The following is a 13,279-nucleotide window of genomic DNA, read 5'->3' as shown; positions in this document are numbered from 1 at the left end:
CTTGGTTTGGGGCAATCACTATTGTGATTGATTGACTTGCGAACGTATCATGCTCTCAGCAGCATCAGACGTTCCAAAGTCAATCAACCAACCCGGTTTAAAACCAAGCACACAACCGTCCAGGGGCAAGGACAGCCGCATACTTTTGATAAGTTAGGCAAAAAATTGAAAAATTGAAGCCGCATGCTTTTGATAAGTTAGGAAAAAAATTGAAACATTGGAGTGCAAACACAAGCGCAGAAAATACCAAAACCGACACAGTCGGTGCATTCATTAAGATTCCACCCAGCCAAACGACTGTAGTGGATCAATTGTTATCCGGACCCCGTCCGGGAAATAGAAATTGTTTAACAAACACGGCTCCTCAGCCGGTAAAGATACAAATATACTCGGCACACAGGCCGGAAAAGCAAGTTTGTTGGCATACTGCCGCAGAAGAAAAAAATAAAAAAAAGAAGCAAAGACTTGGCCCACAGCCGCTGAAACTATTGCCCCGCAGACGGCCCCTCCTGGTCCTTCCCTCCGCCTTCCAGGATCTCAACCTCTGGAGCATCAGCCTCGGGTTCGGCATCAGGCTCAGGATGCTCCGTCTCAGCCCAGACGAGGAAGGACTCCGGCTCAGGCAGCCCCTTCTCTCTCAAGTAGATGACCTCGTCAGCGTACTTCTGAGCCAGAGCCCAGACGCCATACTCCTTCCCAGGATTCAAGGCTTCCCATGCGATCCTCATCATGGCGTCCTGGTCGTTGGACATTTCAGCGACCAGGCGGTTTTGCTCCGCCTCAAGGGTGGCCTTGAAGTTCTCCTGAGCTTTAGCTGCCGCCTCCTCCAGCCGGGCCACCTTACTCTTCAGATCAGCATTTTCTGAAGAGGCGTTTTGGAGCGCCTGGAGGCTCTCCTGGGCCTTTTGGAGGTCCTCCCTGAGCTTGGGAAGGTCAGCCTCCGCCTGCTTCTGGGCCGCCTCTGCAGCCTCAGCCTTCTGGTTGGCCGCCTGCAGCTGCGACTCCAGCTCCAAGATCCTGGCCGCCTGCGTCATTTCGGTTGCTTTAGTTTTTATTTCATTAACAATAGACGTGTGTAAAGCAACGTCAGTGGCATTTGTGGCAGACTCATTGGCCCGTCTTACCTCATCCCGTTTGCGGGTGTAGGGACGCTTGAGCCCGTCTACCCGCAACATGGCCTACAAAAATAAACAAGGTCAGGAATACAGGCGGGGAAAGGGGCAGAAACAGTTATAAAAACAAAAAGAGAAAAATGGCTAAGTAAGCTACCTCAGCCAGAAGGGTCAAGTGGCGTTCTAGATTGAACGTCTCAATCCCCGGGATATCATCCTTATCCCGCTTGCCCACAGCCTCCAGCATTTCTCGCGCATGTTGCTGGACGTCTGGCCAGCGAGGCGACCGATCTGCACCATAATCAGCATCAGATTGAGTTCCTAAAGCTGTGCCTATCTGGTTTCGACCGTCTGAGCATGACGTTTGCTGAGAGTGTGATTTCACTCGCAACGGCCATCCTAGCTCAGGCGGGGATTCAAAAGGATTCTTACCTGCAGAGCCGGCATGGCGAGAGTCACTCGCAGCCGTTGATAGCCCCCCGGTTGCAGGAAGACGGACCAAATCAAGGCCAAAGGGGCCTGACACTTGTTCGCTTCTCCCCCCAACCCTCATTTGCCTCCCAGACGGGGCAACAGGGGTGGTCACGGAGGCGGCCTTCTTGGAGGAATTATTGGTTTTGGACACAGGCGTCTCCTCCCTAGCCCGTTTGAGATTTTTCTCAAACGTCTTGTCTACTATGCCTCCCTGAAAAAATAGCAACATAATGTCAGCATACGAAGAAAGGAAACTATGAAAGAAAACGCTTAAAAAAGGTCAGGCGGTTACCTTGGCCTTGAGCTCCCTCGCCTGAGCTTCCGCCAAGTCTCGGCGGATCTGAGCGGAGGACCGCTTGGTGGTTTTCTCTTCTGGCAGCATGTTAAATGCGTCTTCTGCAAGTTCAGACGGGAAAACAGTTAGAATATTATTACTTCCGATACAAAAGTACTACAGACGGAAGCAGGTAAGGCGCATACGTCTATCAAACATGTGCCCTAGCCCGCAGGCGGCAAGGAAACACTCATCTCTGAACCAGGCGCTCTTGGGGATCCAACTTTTTGGAACTTTTATTGTTTCGCCGGTTGACAGAGTTGCGTCTTTGAGGCCGAAGAGATCAGCCTCAATTATTGCGTCGTAATCCTCATCCGGGATTCGAGGGAGACAGCATTTTCGCCCCATTAGCTCGGGCTTTTTATTGTACCGGTGGAGTTCGGAATTCTCCCGCCTGGTAGGAGCCGTGCACAGGTAGAACCTGTGTCTCCAGCCGTCGAACTTGGACACCTTGTCCAAGGTCATCATATATTGGGGAAACGTGGTCAGAGTATACCACGCTCTGTACCCGCCTGGGTTGCGACTAAGATAGTGCATTTTGGCAAAGGCTTCCCAGCCAGGGTGAACCCCTTGGAATTCGCAGGCGGAAACATACCCCAATATGATTGCCCAAGAGTTGGGGGTAAGTTGCCAGACTCCGAGGCCGTAGCCTCTCAAAATTGCCTTCACCGCCTGGTGAAGGGGGAAGCGTAGGCCCGCCCTGAACGCCGCCTCGTAACAGCCAAAGTAGCCGTTTGCGTTGCGTTCATCATCTTCCCATGAAACGGTGCCGTCTGGGGGAGGCACCCTTATTTTCCACCCGTCTCCCATGGGGTGAGCCTGCAAGAACTTGTCAAGACCTTTCTCCATAAGGTCAAGGTCCTTAGAGGAGACGTGGATTTTGTAAGGATCATCTTTCTCCTTCCACGTCTTCCTCTCCTCTTCCTCACTATCCTCAAACGGAGGAAGATCGTCGCTGCTCTCTGAGGAAGAGACGTTGAGACCACTTCCCGTCTCCTCCCCAGATAAAGAAATGGAAGCTGAGGCGGCTTCCTCACCGCCTTGGTCGTGGATCTCTTCCACGCTTTGGTCGCACTCCTCCAAAAAGGAATCTGGAGGAGTTGGGGGGCCACGCGGTGGAGATCTCTCTGGAGCCGTCTGGTGTCCAGAGCCAGACGTCTCCCTTTCAGGCGTTTGGCCGCCTGAGGCATCGCTTCTGTAATCTGGATCTCGTGCTGTCTGCATTGTCCGAGCCATTGTGTCCTGCACAGACGCGCAAATGGTCGGAATCCAAGCATGAGGGTGGTCCCAACACCCTGAGACAGCACTACCAGTCCTAGACTCAGTCGTCCCTGGTGAACGGCTGGATTCAACCCTAGGTTGTGCCGTGTGTGTTGGTGATGAATCCATTTATTGCAAGGAATATATACAAACGGAAAAATGAAAAAAGAGCTGAAAGAGTTAGAGACGGTACCTTTAGATTTGATATCTGAAGGTAGACGGGTCCGCCTATGTTGATGCGACTAAGTTTCTTCGGAAATTACGCCTGACTCAGACGGATGACTTCTGCTCTCTCTTTCAAGAATTTCTCTAAGTTTACTCTGAAAATTTTTGTGAAGCGTAAATGAGAATCTGAGGGTAAACGGCTATATATAGAGGGTAAAAGAAGGGGTATTCCCGTAATTTACCCAGAAGTTGAAAAGTTAAAATTGGGCGGTAAAATTACCACCACTCGGAGGGTGACACGTGTCACAGATGCCACGTGGCGTGCCACGTCACATCTGTGAGGGGCAAATGTTTAGGGTAATTTTACCCCTCACACGTGGCCCAATCAGAGGGTGACACGTGTCAGCCCGGGGATGGACCAAAATGGACCTATCCCTGTGTGACACGTGTCTTCCCAGATATTTGGGAGAATGTCGGCCTTCAGGCCCAAATCCCGAGAAAGCCGTAAAACGGCGCAACCCATCTCTTATTAGGGTTCTTTCACCTAATCAGGGGCACAAATCCCAATGACCCTATAAATAGGGAGATTCCCCTCTTCTGGAGGGCACGTTCCTTCATTTATTACAAAAACTGTCCCTTTGATAGAGACAAGAGAGCTAGAATACCTAGCAGATCCCCACCTAAATTTCCGCACCATTTTCTCTCTTTCAAGTGACTAACTTGAGCGTTGGAGGCGGAGCACCACCCAAACGGTGTCTTCGTTGATTTTGCAGGTACAGAAGCCCTGAGGACCAGTCTTCGAGTTGTAACTCTCCCAAGGGACAAAAACACCCAAAACAGAATGCATTTGACTTTCATTTGAATCAAAAAGCTTTGTTTGAATGTGTTAAACTTTCATTTGACTCAATTAGCTTCGTTGAATGTGTTAGACTTTCATTTGACTCAATTAGCATTGTGGAATGCAATTGACTTTCATTTGATTCAAAAAGCTTTGTTTGAATGTATTTGACTTTCATTTGATTCTAAAAGCTTTGATAAAGTGTTTGACTTTCATTTGACTCAATTAGCTTTGTTGAATTCATTTGATTTTCATTTGATTCAAAAAGCTATGTTTGAATGTGTTTGACTTTCATTTGATTCTAATAGCTTTGTTGAAAGTGTTTGACTTTCATTTGACTCAATTAGCTTTGTGGAATGCATTTGACTTTCATTTGAATCAAAAAGCTTTGTTTGAATGTGTTTAACTTTCATTTGACTCAATTAGCTTCGTTGAATGTGTTAGACTTTCATTTGACTCAATTAGCATTGTGGAATGCAATAGAATTTCATTTGATTCAAAAAGCTTTGTTTGAATATATTTGACTTTAATTTGATTCTAAAAGCTTTGACGAAAGTGTTTGACTTTCATTTGACTCAATTAGCTTTGTTGAATTTATTTGATTTTCATTTGATTCAAAAAGCTTTGTTTGAATGTGTTTGACTTTCATTTGATTCTAAAAGCTTTGTTGAAAGTGTTTGACTTTCATTTGACTCAATTAGCTTTGTTGAATGCATTTGACTTTCATTTGAATCAAAAAGCTTTGTTTGAATATGTTTGACTTTCATTTGTCTCAATTAGCTTTGTTGAAAGTGTTTGACTTTCATTTGACTCAATTAGCTTTGTTGAATGCATTTAACTTTCATTTGATTCAAAAAGATTTGTTTGAATGTGTTTTACTTTCATTTGATTCTAAAAGCTTTGTTGAAAGTGTTTGACTTTTATTTGACTCAATTAGCTTTGTTGAAAGTGTTTGACTTTCATTTGACTCCATTAGCTTTGTTGAATGCATTTTAATTTCATTTGATTCAAAAAGCTTTGTTTGAATGTGTTTGACTTTCTTTTGACTAAATTAGCTTTGTTGAATGTGTATGACTTTCATTTGACTCAATTAGCATTGTGGAATGCAATTGACTTTCATTTGATTCAAAAAGCTTTGATTGAATGTATTTGACTTTCATTTGATTCAAAACGCTTTGTTGAAAGTGTTTGACTTTCATTTGACTTAATTAGCTTTGTTGAATGCATTTGACTTTCATTTGATTCTAAAAGTTTTGTTTGAATGTGTTTGACTTTCATTAGATTCTAAAAGCTTTGTTGAAAGTGTTTGACTTTCATTTGACACAATTAGCTTTGTTGAATGTGTTTGACTTTCATTTGACACAATTATCTTTGTTGAATGCATTTGACTTTCATTTGAATCAAGAAGCTTTATTTGATTGTGTTTGACTTTCATTTGACTCAATTGGCTTTGTTGAATGCATTTGACTTTCATTTGATTCAAAAAATATTGTTTGAATGTGTTTGACTTTCATTTGACTCAATTAGCTTCGTTGAATGTGTTTGACTTTCATTTGACTCAATTAGCATTGTGGAATGCAATTGACTTCGATTTGATTCAAAAAGCTTTGTTTAAATGTATTTGACTTTCATTTTATTCTAAAAGCTTTGATGAAAGTGTTTGACTTTCATATGACTCATATAGCTTTGTTGAATTCATTTGATTTTCGTTTGATTCAAAAAGTTTTGTTCGAATGTATTTGACTTTCATTTGATTCTAAAACCTTTGTTGAAAGTGTTTGACTTTCATTTGACTCAATTAGCTTTGTTGAATGCATTTGACTTTCATTTGAATCAATAAGCTTTATTTGAATGTCTTTTGGGTGTTTTTTCCCTTGTGAGAGTTACAACTCGAAGATTGGTCCGGAGAGCTTCTGTACCTGCAAAATCAACGAAGACACCATTTGGGTAGTGCTCCGCCTCTATCGCTCAAGTTAGTAACTTGAAGGAGAGTAAAAAAGTGCGGAATTTAAGGTGGGGATCTGCTTGGATTCCAAGCTCAGGTGTTCTTTGATGAGAGAGAAAATAAGGTGTAATAAATGTGGGTGAATTTCTCAATGTCCCCCATTTTGGGGGAATATCTCCCTATTTATAGGTTCATTGGGAAAAGTGCCCCTCCCTAGGTCATTCTGACCTAGGACTGATTGGCTGCGCCACCAAATAGCGGATTTTGGGGAATTGGGCCCTTGAAAGCCGCAATTCTAAGGAAGTATCAGGAGAGGCCACGTGTAAGCTGGAGATTGACCAAGGATGACCTGCCAGCCTCTGACACGTGGCACCTCCTCATTGGTCCACTTGTCTAGGGTAAAAATTCCCTAAACAGAATGTGTTTGACTTTTATTTGACTCAATTGGCTATGTTGAATGCATTTGACTTTCATTTGATTCAAAAAACTTTGTTTGAATGTGTTTTACTTTCATTTGACTCAATTAGCTTCGTTGAATGTGCTTGACTTTCATTTGACTCAATTAGCATTGTGGAATGCAATTGACTTCGATTTGATTCAAAAAGCTTTGTTTAAATGTATTTGACTTTCATTTTATTCTAAAAGCTTTGATGAAAGTGTTTGACTTTCATTTGACTCAATTAGCTTTGTTGAATTCATTTGATTTTCGTTTGATTCAAAAAGCTTTGTTTGAATGTATTTGACTTTCATTTGATTCTAAAACCTTTGTTGAAAGTGTTTGACATTCATTTAAATCAATTAGCTTTGTTGAATGCATTTGACTTTCATTTGAATCAAAAAGCTTTGTTTGAATGTGTTTGACTTTCATTTGACTCAATTAGCTTTGTTGAAAGTGTTTAACTTTCATTTGACTCAATTAGCTTTGTTGAATGCATTTGACTTTCATTTGATTCAAAAAGCTTTGATTGAATGTATTTGACTTTCATTTGATTCTAAACGCTTTGTTGAAAGTGTTTGACTTTCATTTGACTCAACTAGCTTTGTTGAATGCATTTGACTTTCATTTGAATCAAGAAGCTTTGTTTGAATGTGTATGACTTTCATTTGACTCAATTGGATTTGTTGAATGCATTTGACTTTCATTTGATTCAAAAAGCTTTGTTTGAATGTGTTTGACTTTCGTTTGACTCAATTAGCTTCGTTGAATGTGTTTGACCTTCATTTGACTCAATTAGCATTGTGGAATGCAATTTAATTTGATTTGATTCAAAAAGCTTTGTTTGAATATATTTAACTTTAATTTGATTCTAAAAGCTTTGACGAAAGTGTTTGACTTTTATTTGACTCAATTAGCTTTGTTGAATTCATTTGATTTTCATTTGATTCAAAAAGCTTTGTTGAAAGTGTTTGACTTTCATTTGACTCAATTAGCTTTGTTGAATGCATTTGACTTTCATTTGAATCAAAAAGCTTTTTTTGAATGTGTTTAACTTTCATTTGACTCAATTAGCTTTGTTGAAAGTGTTTGACTTTCGTTTGACTCAATTAGCTTTGTTGAATGCATTTGACTTTCATTTGATTTAAAAAGCTTTGTTTGAATGTGTTTGACTTTCATTTGACTCAATTAGCTTCGTTGAATGTGTTTGACTTTCATTTGACTCAATTAGCATTGTGGAATGCAATTGACTTTCATTTGATTCAAAAAGCTTTGTTTGAATGTATTTGACTTTCATTTGATTCTAAAAGCTTTGATAAAGTGTTTGACTTTCATTTGACTCAATTAGCTTTGTTGAATTCGTTTGATTTTCATTTGATTCAAAAAGCTTTGTTTGAATGTGTTTGACTTTCATTTGATTCTAATAGCTTTGTTGAAAGTGTTTGACTTTCATTTGACTCAATTAGCTTTGTTGAATGCATTTGACTTTCATTTGAATCAAAAAGCTTTATTTGAATGTGTTTGACTTTCATTTGACTCAATTAGCTTCGTTGAATGTGTTAGATGATGAGTGACATTTTTGGCACTCATTTGGTTCCTTTTTGGATGATTTTTATTCCATTTTATCTCTCCTTTCTTTAGTTTTCCTTAGTTTTATTCTTGTTTTCTTCATTTTATGCTTTTTGTGGTTAGTTTCTCTATGTTGTGCTTTTTCTAGTTTATTTGTTATTTTTCCCTTTTATTTGCTTTTTCTCCTTTGTTTGTAGGTTGTGATTGATTGTCCAAGGATTCCCGAGCTTCCTCTCCATGATCTTTCATTGTTTTCATGCCTAAAGCTTGTGCAAGAAGTTTCAAGTCTAAAGAGGGATCAAAGGGGCATGCTTCAAGGCCTTGTAAATGCCTTTCTCATGGCTCATTTTGTTCAAGATTTCCAAGGAAGTTTCTGCCTACTTTGTCCTCCATCATCATCATCTAGGATGTGTGCACCCTCTGAGCTAGGACGAAGAGAAGAAGAGGAGGTTGCCAGATTGTGCGGGCGCACATGGGGAGTGTGCGGCCGCACATCTGTCGTGTGCGGCCGCACATCAGGTGTGTGCGGGCGCACATGCCTGGGTGTGCTCCCGTGCGCACCATTCTCTCTCCTTCGAGCGCCCGCACCGACGTGGGTCTATTCTTGGGCGTCAAAACTGACCTTCTCCTTTGTATATATAGTTATTTCCTTCTATTTTTGTAGTAACAAGTAACAAGAGAATTAGATCATATTCTTAGCTTAGTTGAGAGCTTCTCTCTTTAGATTTAGGGGTTAGTTTTAGGAGTAGATTTTAGAGAGAAAGTGAAGAATTTCAATGGTGATTGAGAGATTGAAGATCCAATGGTGACAATTGTATTGGAGATCTACTCTATTATCAATGAGCATTTCTAAACTCTATCTCATTTATTGTTTTGTTTAGTATTCATGTTTAGATTGTTGATTTTGATTGTGTTTTGATGATTTGATGATTAATGTTTGATTAGAGTAATTGTTCTTCTTTAATTGTTGATTTCTTTAGTTGTTTGTTGATTTGATGATGTTGCTAGAGTAGTTGTTTGGTTAGGGATTTGGTGAAGCTTGTATAATGTAATGAATTGATGTAGATTGGGGATTTTGATGGAGTTGATGATGTGATTAAATTGGTTAATTGATTATGTGCATATGTGTGTTTTATTTAGGCATGATCACCCTTGTTATTCACACTAGATTGCGTTGTAAGTTCACATTGATACGGACCATTGATTTGTGGCTTGCATTTACAGGATTGAGGTGTCTTGTGATGTTTCCTAGCTAGAGTTTATCGTAGTTGACGCTAGTTAGACCTCTAGGAGAATAGCTTGACATGCTCTTTTGGTTGCATGATTGATTTTCCCTCATATTGCTTGACTTAGTCGACTTTCCACTCCAATTTGCATTGTTCATTGCTATTATAAGTGAATCCTAATCCCTAGCTCTTATATTTGTTTGGTTTCTTCGTTTTAGTAGTTGTTAGAGTCACATTTTATCTCTTGTCTTCGTCCTAGCTTAGGCATATAATTGGAAGCACTTAAGCATTACCGTTCCTTTGGGTTCGACCCTGGACTTACCTCTATACTTGTATTTAGGTTTGTTGAGTGTTTATAAATTTTGTTTGGCTTAGGGAAGATTAGCCCAACGACCTAGTTGACTTTCATTTGATTCTAAAAGCATAGTTTAATGTAGTTGACTTTCATTTGATTCTAAAAGCTTTGTTGAAAGTGTTTGACTTTCATTTGACTCAATTAGCTTTGTTGAATGCATTTGTCATTCATTTGATTCAAAAAGCTTTGTTTGAATGTGTTTGACTTTCATTTGATTGTAAAAGCTTTGTTGAAAGTGTTTGACATTCATTTGATTCAATTAGCTTTGTTGAATGCATTTGACTTTCATTTGAATCAAGAAGCTTTGTTTGAATGTGTTTGACTTTCATTTGACTCAATTGGCTTTGTCGAATGCATTTGACTTTCATTTGATTCAAAAAGCTTTGTTTGAATGTGTTTGACTTCCATTTGACTCAATTAGCTTCGTTAAATGTGTTTGACTTTCATTTGACTCAATTAGCATTGTGGAATGCAATTGACTTTCATTTGATTCAAAAAGCTTTGTTTGAATGTATTTGACTTTCAGTTGATTCTAAAAGCTTTGTTGAAAGTGTTTGACTTTCATTTGACTCAATTAGCTTTGTTAAATTCATTTGATTTTCATTTGATTCAAAAAGCTTTGTTGAATGCATTTGACTTTCATTTGAATCAAAAAGCTTTGTTTGAATGTATTGGACTTTCATTTGACTCAATTAGCTTTGTTGAATTCATTTGATTTTCATTTGATTCAAAAAGCTTTGTTGAATGCATTTGACTTTCATTTGAATCAAAAAGCTTTGTTTGAATGTATTTGACTTTCATTTGACTCAATTAGATTTGTTGAATTCATTTGATTTTCATTTGATTCAAAAAGCTTTCTTGAATACATTTGACTTTCATTTGAATCAAAAAGCATTGTTTAAATGTGTTTGGCTTTCATTTAACTCAATTAGCTTTTGTTGAAAGTGTTTGACTTTCATTTGACTCAATTAGTTTTGTTGAATGCATTTGACTTTCATTTCATTCAAAAAGCTTTGTTATAATGTGTTTAACTTTCTTTTGACTCAATTAGCTTTGTTGAATGTGTTTGACTTTCATTTGACTTAATTAGCATTGTGGAATGCAATTGACTTTCATTTGTTTAAAAAAGCTTTGATTGAATGTATTTGACTTTCATTTGATTCTCAACGCTTTGTTGAAAGTATTTGACTTTCATTTGACTCAATTAGCTTTGTTGAATGCATTTGACTTTCATTTGAATAAAAAAGCTTTCTTTGAATGTGTTTGACTTTCATTTGACTCAATTAGCTTTGTTGAAAGTGTTTGACTTTCATTCGATTCAAAAAGCTTTGTTTGAATGTGTTTGACTATCTTTTGACTCAATTAGCTTTGTTGAATGTGTTTGACTTTCATTTCATTCAAAAAGCTTTGTTTGAATGTGTTTGACTTTCTTTTGACTCAATTAGCTTTGTTGAATGTGTTTGACTTTCATTTGACTTAATTAGCATTGTGGAATGCAATTGACTTTCATTTGATTCAAAAAGCTTTGATTGAATGTATTTGATTTTCATTTGATTCAAAACGCTTTGTCGAAAGTGTTTTACTTTCATTTGACTCAATAAGCTTTGTTGAATGCATTTGACTTTCATTTGATTCTAAAAGCTTTGTTGAAAGTGTTTGACATTCATTTGACTCAGTTAGCTTTGTAGAATGCATTTGGCTATCATTTGATTCAAAAATGCTTTGTTTGAATATGTTTGACTTTCATTTTACTTAATTAGCTTTGTTGAATGTGTTTGACTTTCATTTGACTCAATTACCATTCTAGAATGCAATAGACTTTCATTTGATCAAAAAGCATAGTTTAATGTATTTGACTTTCATTTGATTCTAAAAGCTTTGTTGAAAGTGTTTGACTTTCATTTGACTCAATTAGCTTTGTTGAATGCATTTGTCATTCATTTGATTCAAAAAGCTTTGTTTGAATGTGTTTGACTTTCATTTGATTCTAAAAGCTTTGTTGAAAGTGTTTGACTTTCATTTGACTCAATTAGCTTTGTTGAATGCATTTGACTTTCATTTGAATTAAGAAGCTTTGTTTGAATGTGTTTGACTTTCATTTGACTCAATTGGCTTTGTCGAATGCATTTGACTTTCATTTGATTCAAAAAGCTTTGTTTGAATGTGTTTGACTTCCATTTGACTCAATTAGCTTCGTTGAATGTGTTTGACTTTCATTTGACTCAATTAGCATTGTGGAATGCAATTGACTTTCATTTGATTCAAAAAGCTTTGTTTGAATGTATTTGACTTTCATTTGATTCTAAAAGCTTTGTTGAAAGTGTTTGACTTTCATTTGACTCAATTAGCTTTGTTAAATTCATTTGATTTTCATTTGATTCAAAAAGCTTTATTTGAACAAAGATGGTGAATTGAAAGGAGCCCTCTCGGCCAATTAAGCTAATTGTGAATCAACCATTTTGTTGTGTGCCCTTATTTCTTGCATTTGTTGCCCAAAAGTTTGCATTTGTGAATGCATAGATTGAAGGAGTTGTGTGGGTGTTGGCTCCGCTTGAGGTGTTTGTTCTTGATTTCTTTGGGGCCCTTGGGTTTGATTGTTTGGTTTTGGTTGTTGTATTGGTTGTTCCTAGGGTAGCTTCCTCTTGGGTTTTGGTTTTGAGATGGAGGTGGATTTTGGTATTGGGGGTTGGAATTGTAAGAAGGTTGAGCTTGTTGGCCCCATTGTTGAGGTTGAGATGAAAACCTGGGTGGTGGTTGTCTCCAAGCTACTCCACCACCGCCTCCTCTAAAATTGTCTTGTCTTGTGTTGTATGCCGCCACATGTTCGGGGCTCAATCATCCACAATAAGATGTATCATGGTTCGTTCCTCCACAATTTTGACATGAGAAAGAGTTGACTTGAGAGGAGCTTGCTCCCCCACTTGAGCTTGCATTGACACTTCTGTTCAACTTTGAAAGCCCTTTTGTGAGTTGCTCAATTTGATGTTGCAATTGATCGACCTTCTCCAATTCATACATCCCACTTTTCTTTGGTGCACTCCTTCTTCTACCTCCCCAAGAGTAGTTCTTTGCTACCTCCTCGATTGTTGCTTCCACTTGATTTTGAGGGATCTTGATTAGTTGTCCACCCGCCCCCGCATCCAAGTTGGCTCTAGACATGGGCTCCAAACCATCGTAGAAAAACCTCATGAGCAAACTTTGATTGTATTCATGGTGAGGACATGCTTGTACCAACTCTTTGAACCTCTCCCAAGCTTCATTAAGACTCTCATCCTCTTTTTGTTCAAATGATGCAATCTTCCTTCTCATCTCGGCGGTCTTCTCCTTGGAAATGAACCTCTTCAAGAATGCCTTAACTACCTCCCTCCAAGATGTGAGTGAGTTAGGCTTCACTTGCTTCAACCACTTCTTTGCTCTACCCGAAAGAGATTGTCGAAATAAATGCATCCGGATGTACTCTTGAGAAACTTGGTTGGTTTGAATCATGGCACATAGCTCAAGGAATCTATCAAGGTGCTCTATGGGGTCTTCACTTGTAGAACCCGAAAATTGCTCCGATTGAACC

The 13,279-nt window shown here is 38.8% G+C and overlaps 1 non-coding gene across 1 annotated transcript; it reads left to right on the top strand.

The window, feature by feature from the left end:
* Nucleotides 1–12,920: 12,920 nt before the first annotated feature.
* Nucleotides 12,921–13,025, top strand: LOC145596310 (small nucleolar RNA R71). The gene has a single exon (XR_014103158.1). It is a non-coding gene; the product is annotated as a small nucleolar RNA R71 (small nucleolar RNA).
* Nucleotides 13,026–13,279: the final 254 nt, after the last annotated feature.

The sequence above is a fragment of the Chenopodium album genome, chromosome 19, assembly GCF_948465745.1.
Source record: "Chenopodium album chromosome 19, dcCheAlbu1.1, whole genome shotgun sequence".
Classification (NCBI taxonomy): Eukaryota; Viridiplantae; Streptophyta; class Magnoliopsida; order Caryophyllales; family Amaranthaceae; genus Chenopodium; species Chenopodium album.
This window is presented reverse-complemented; position numbering and strand designations above follow the sequence as displayed.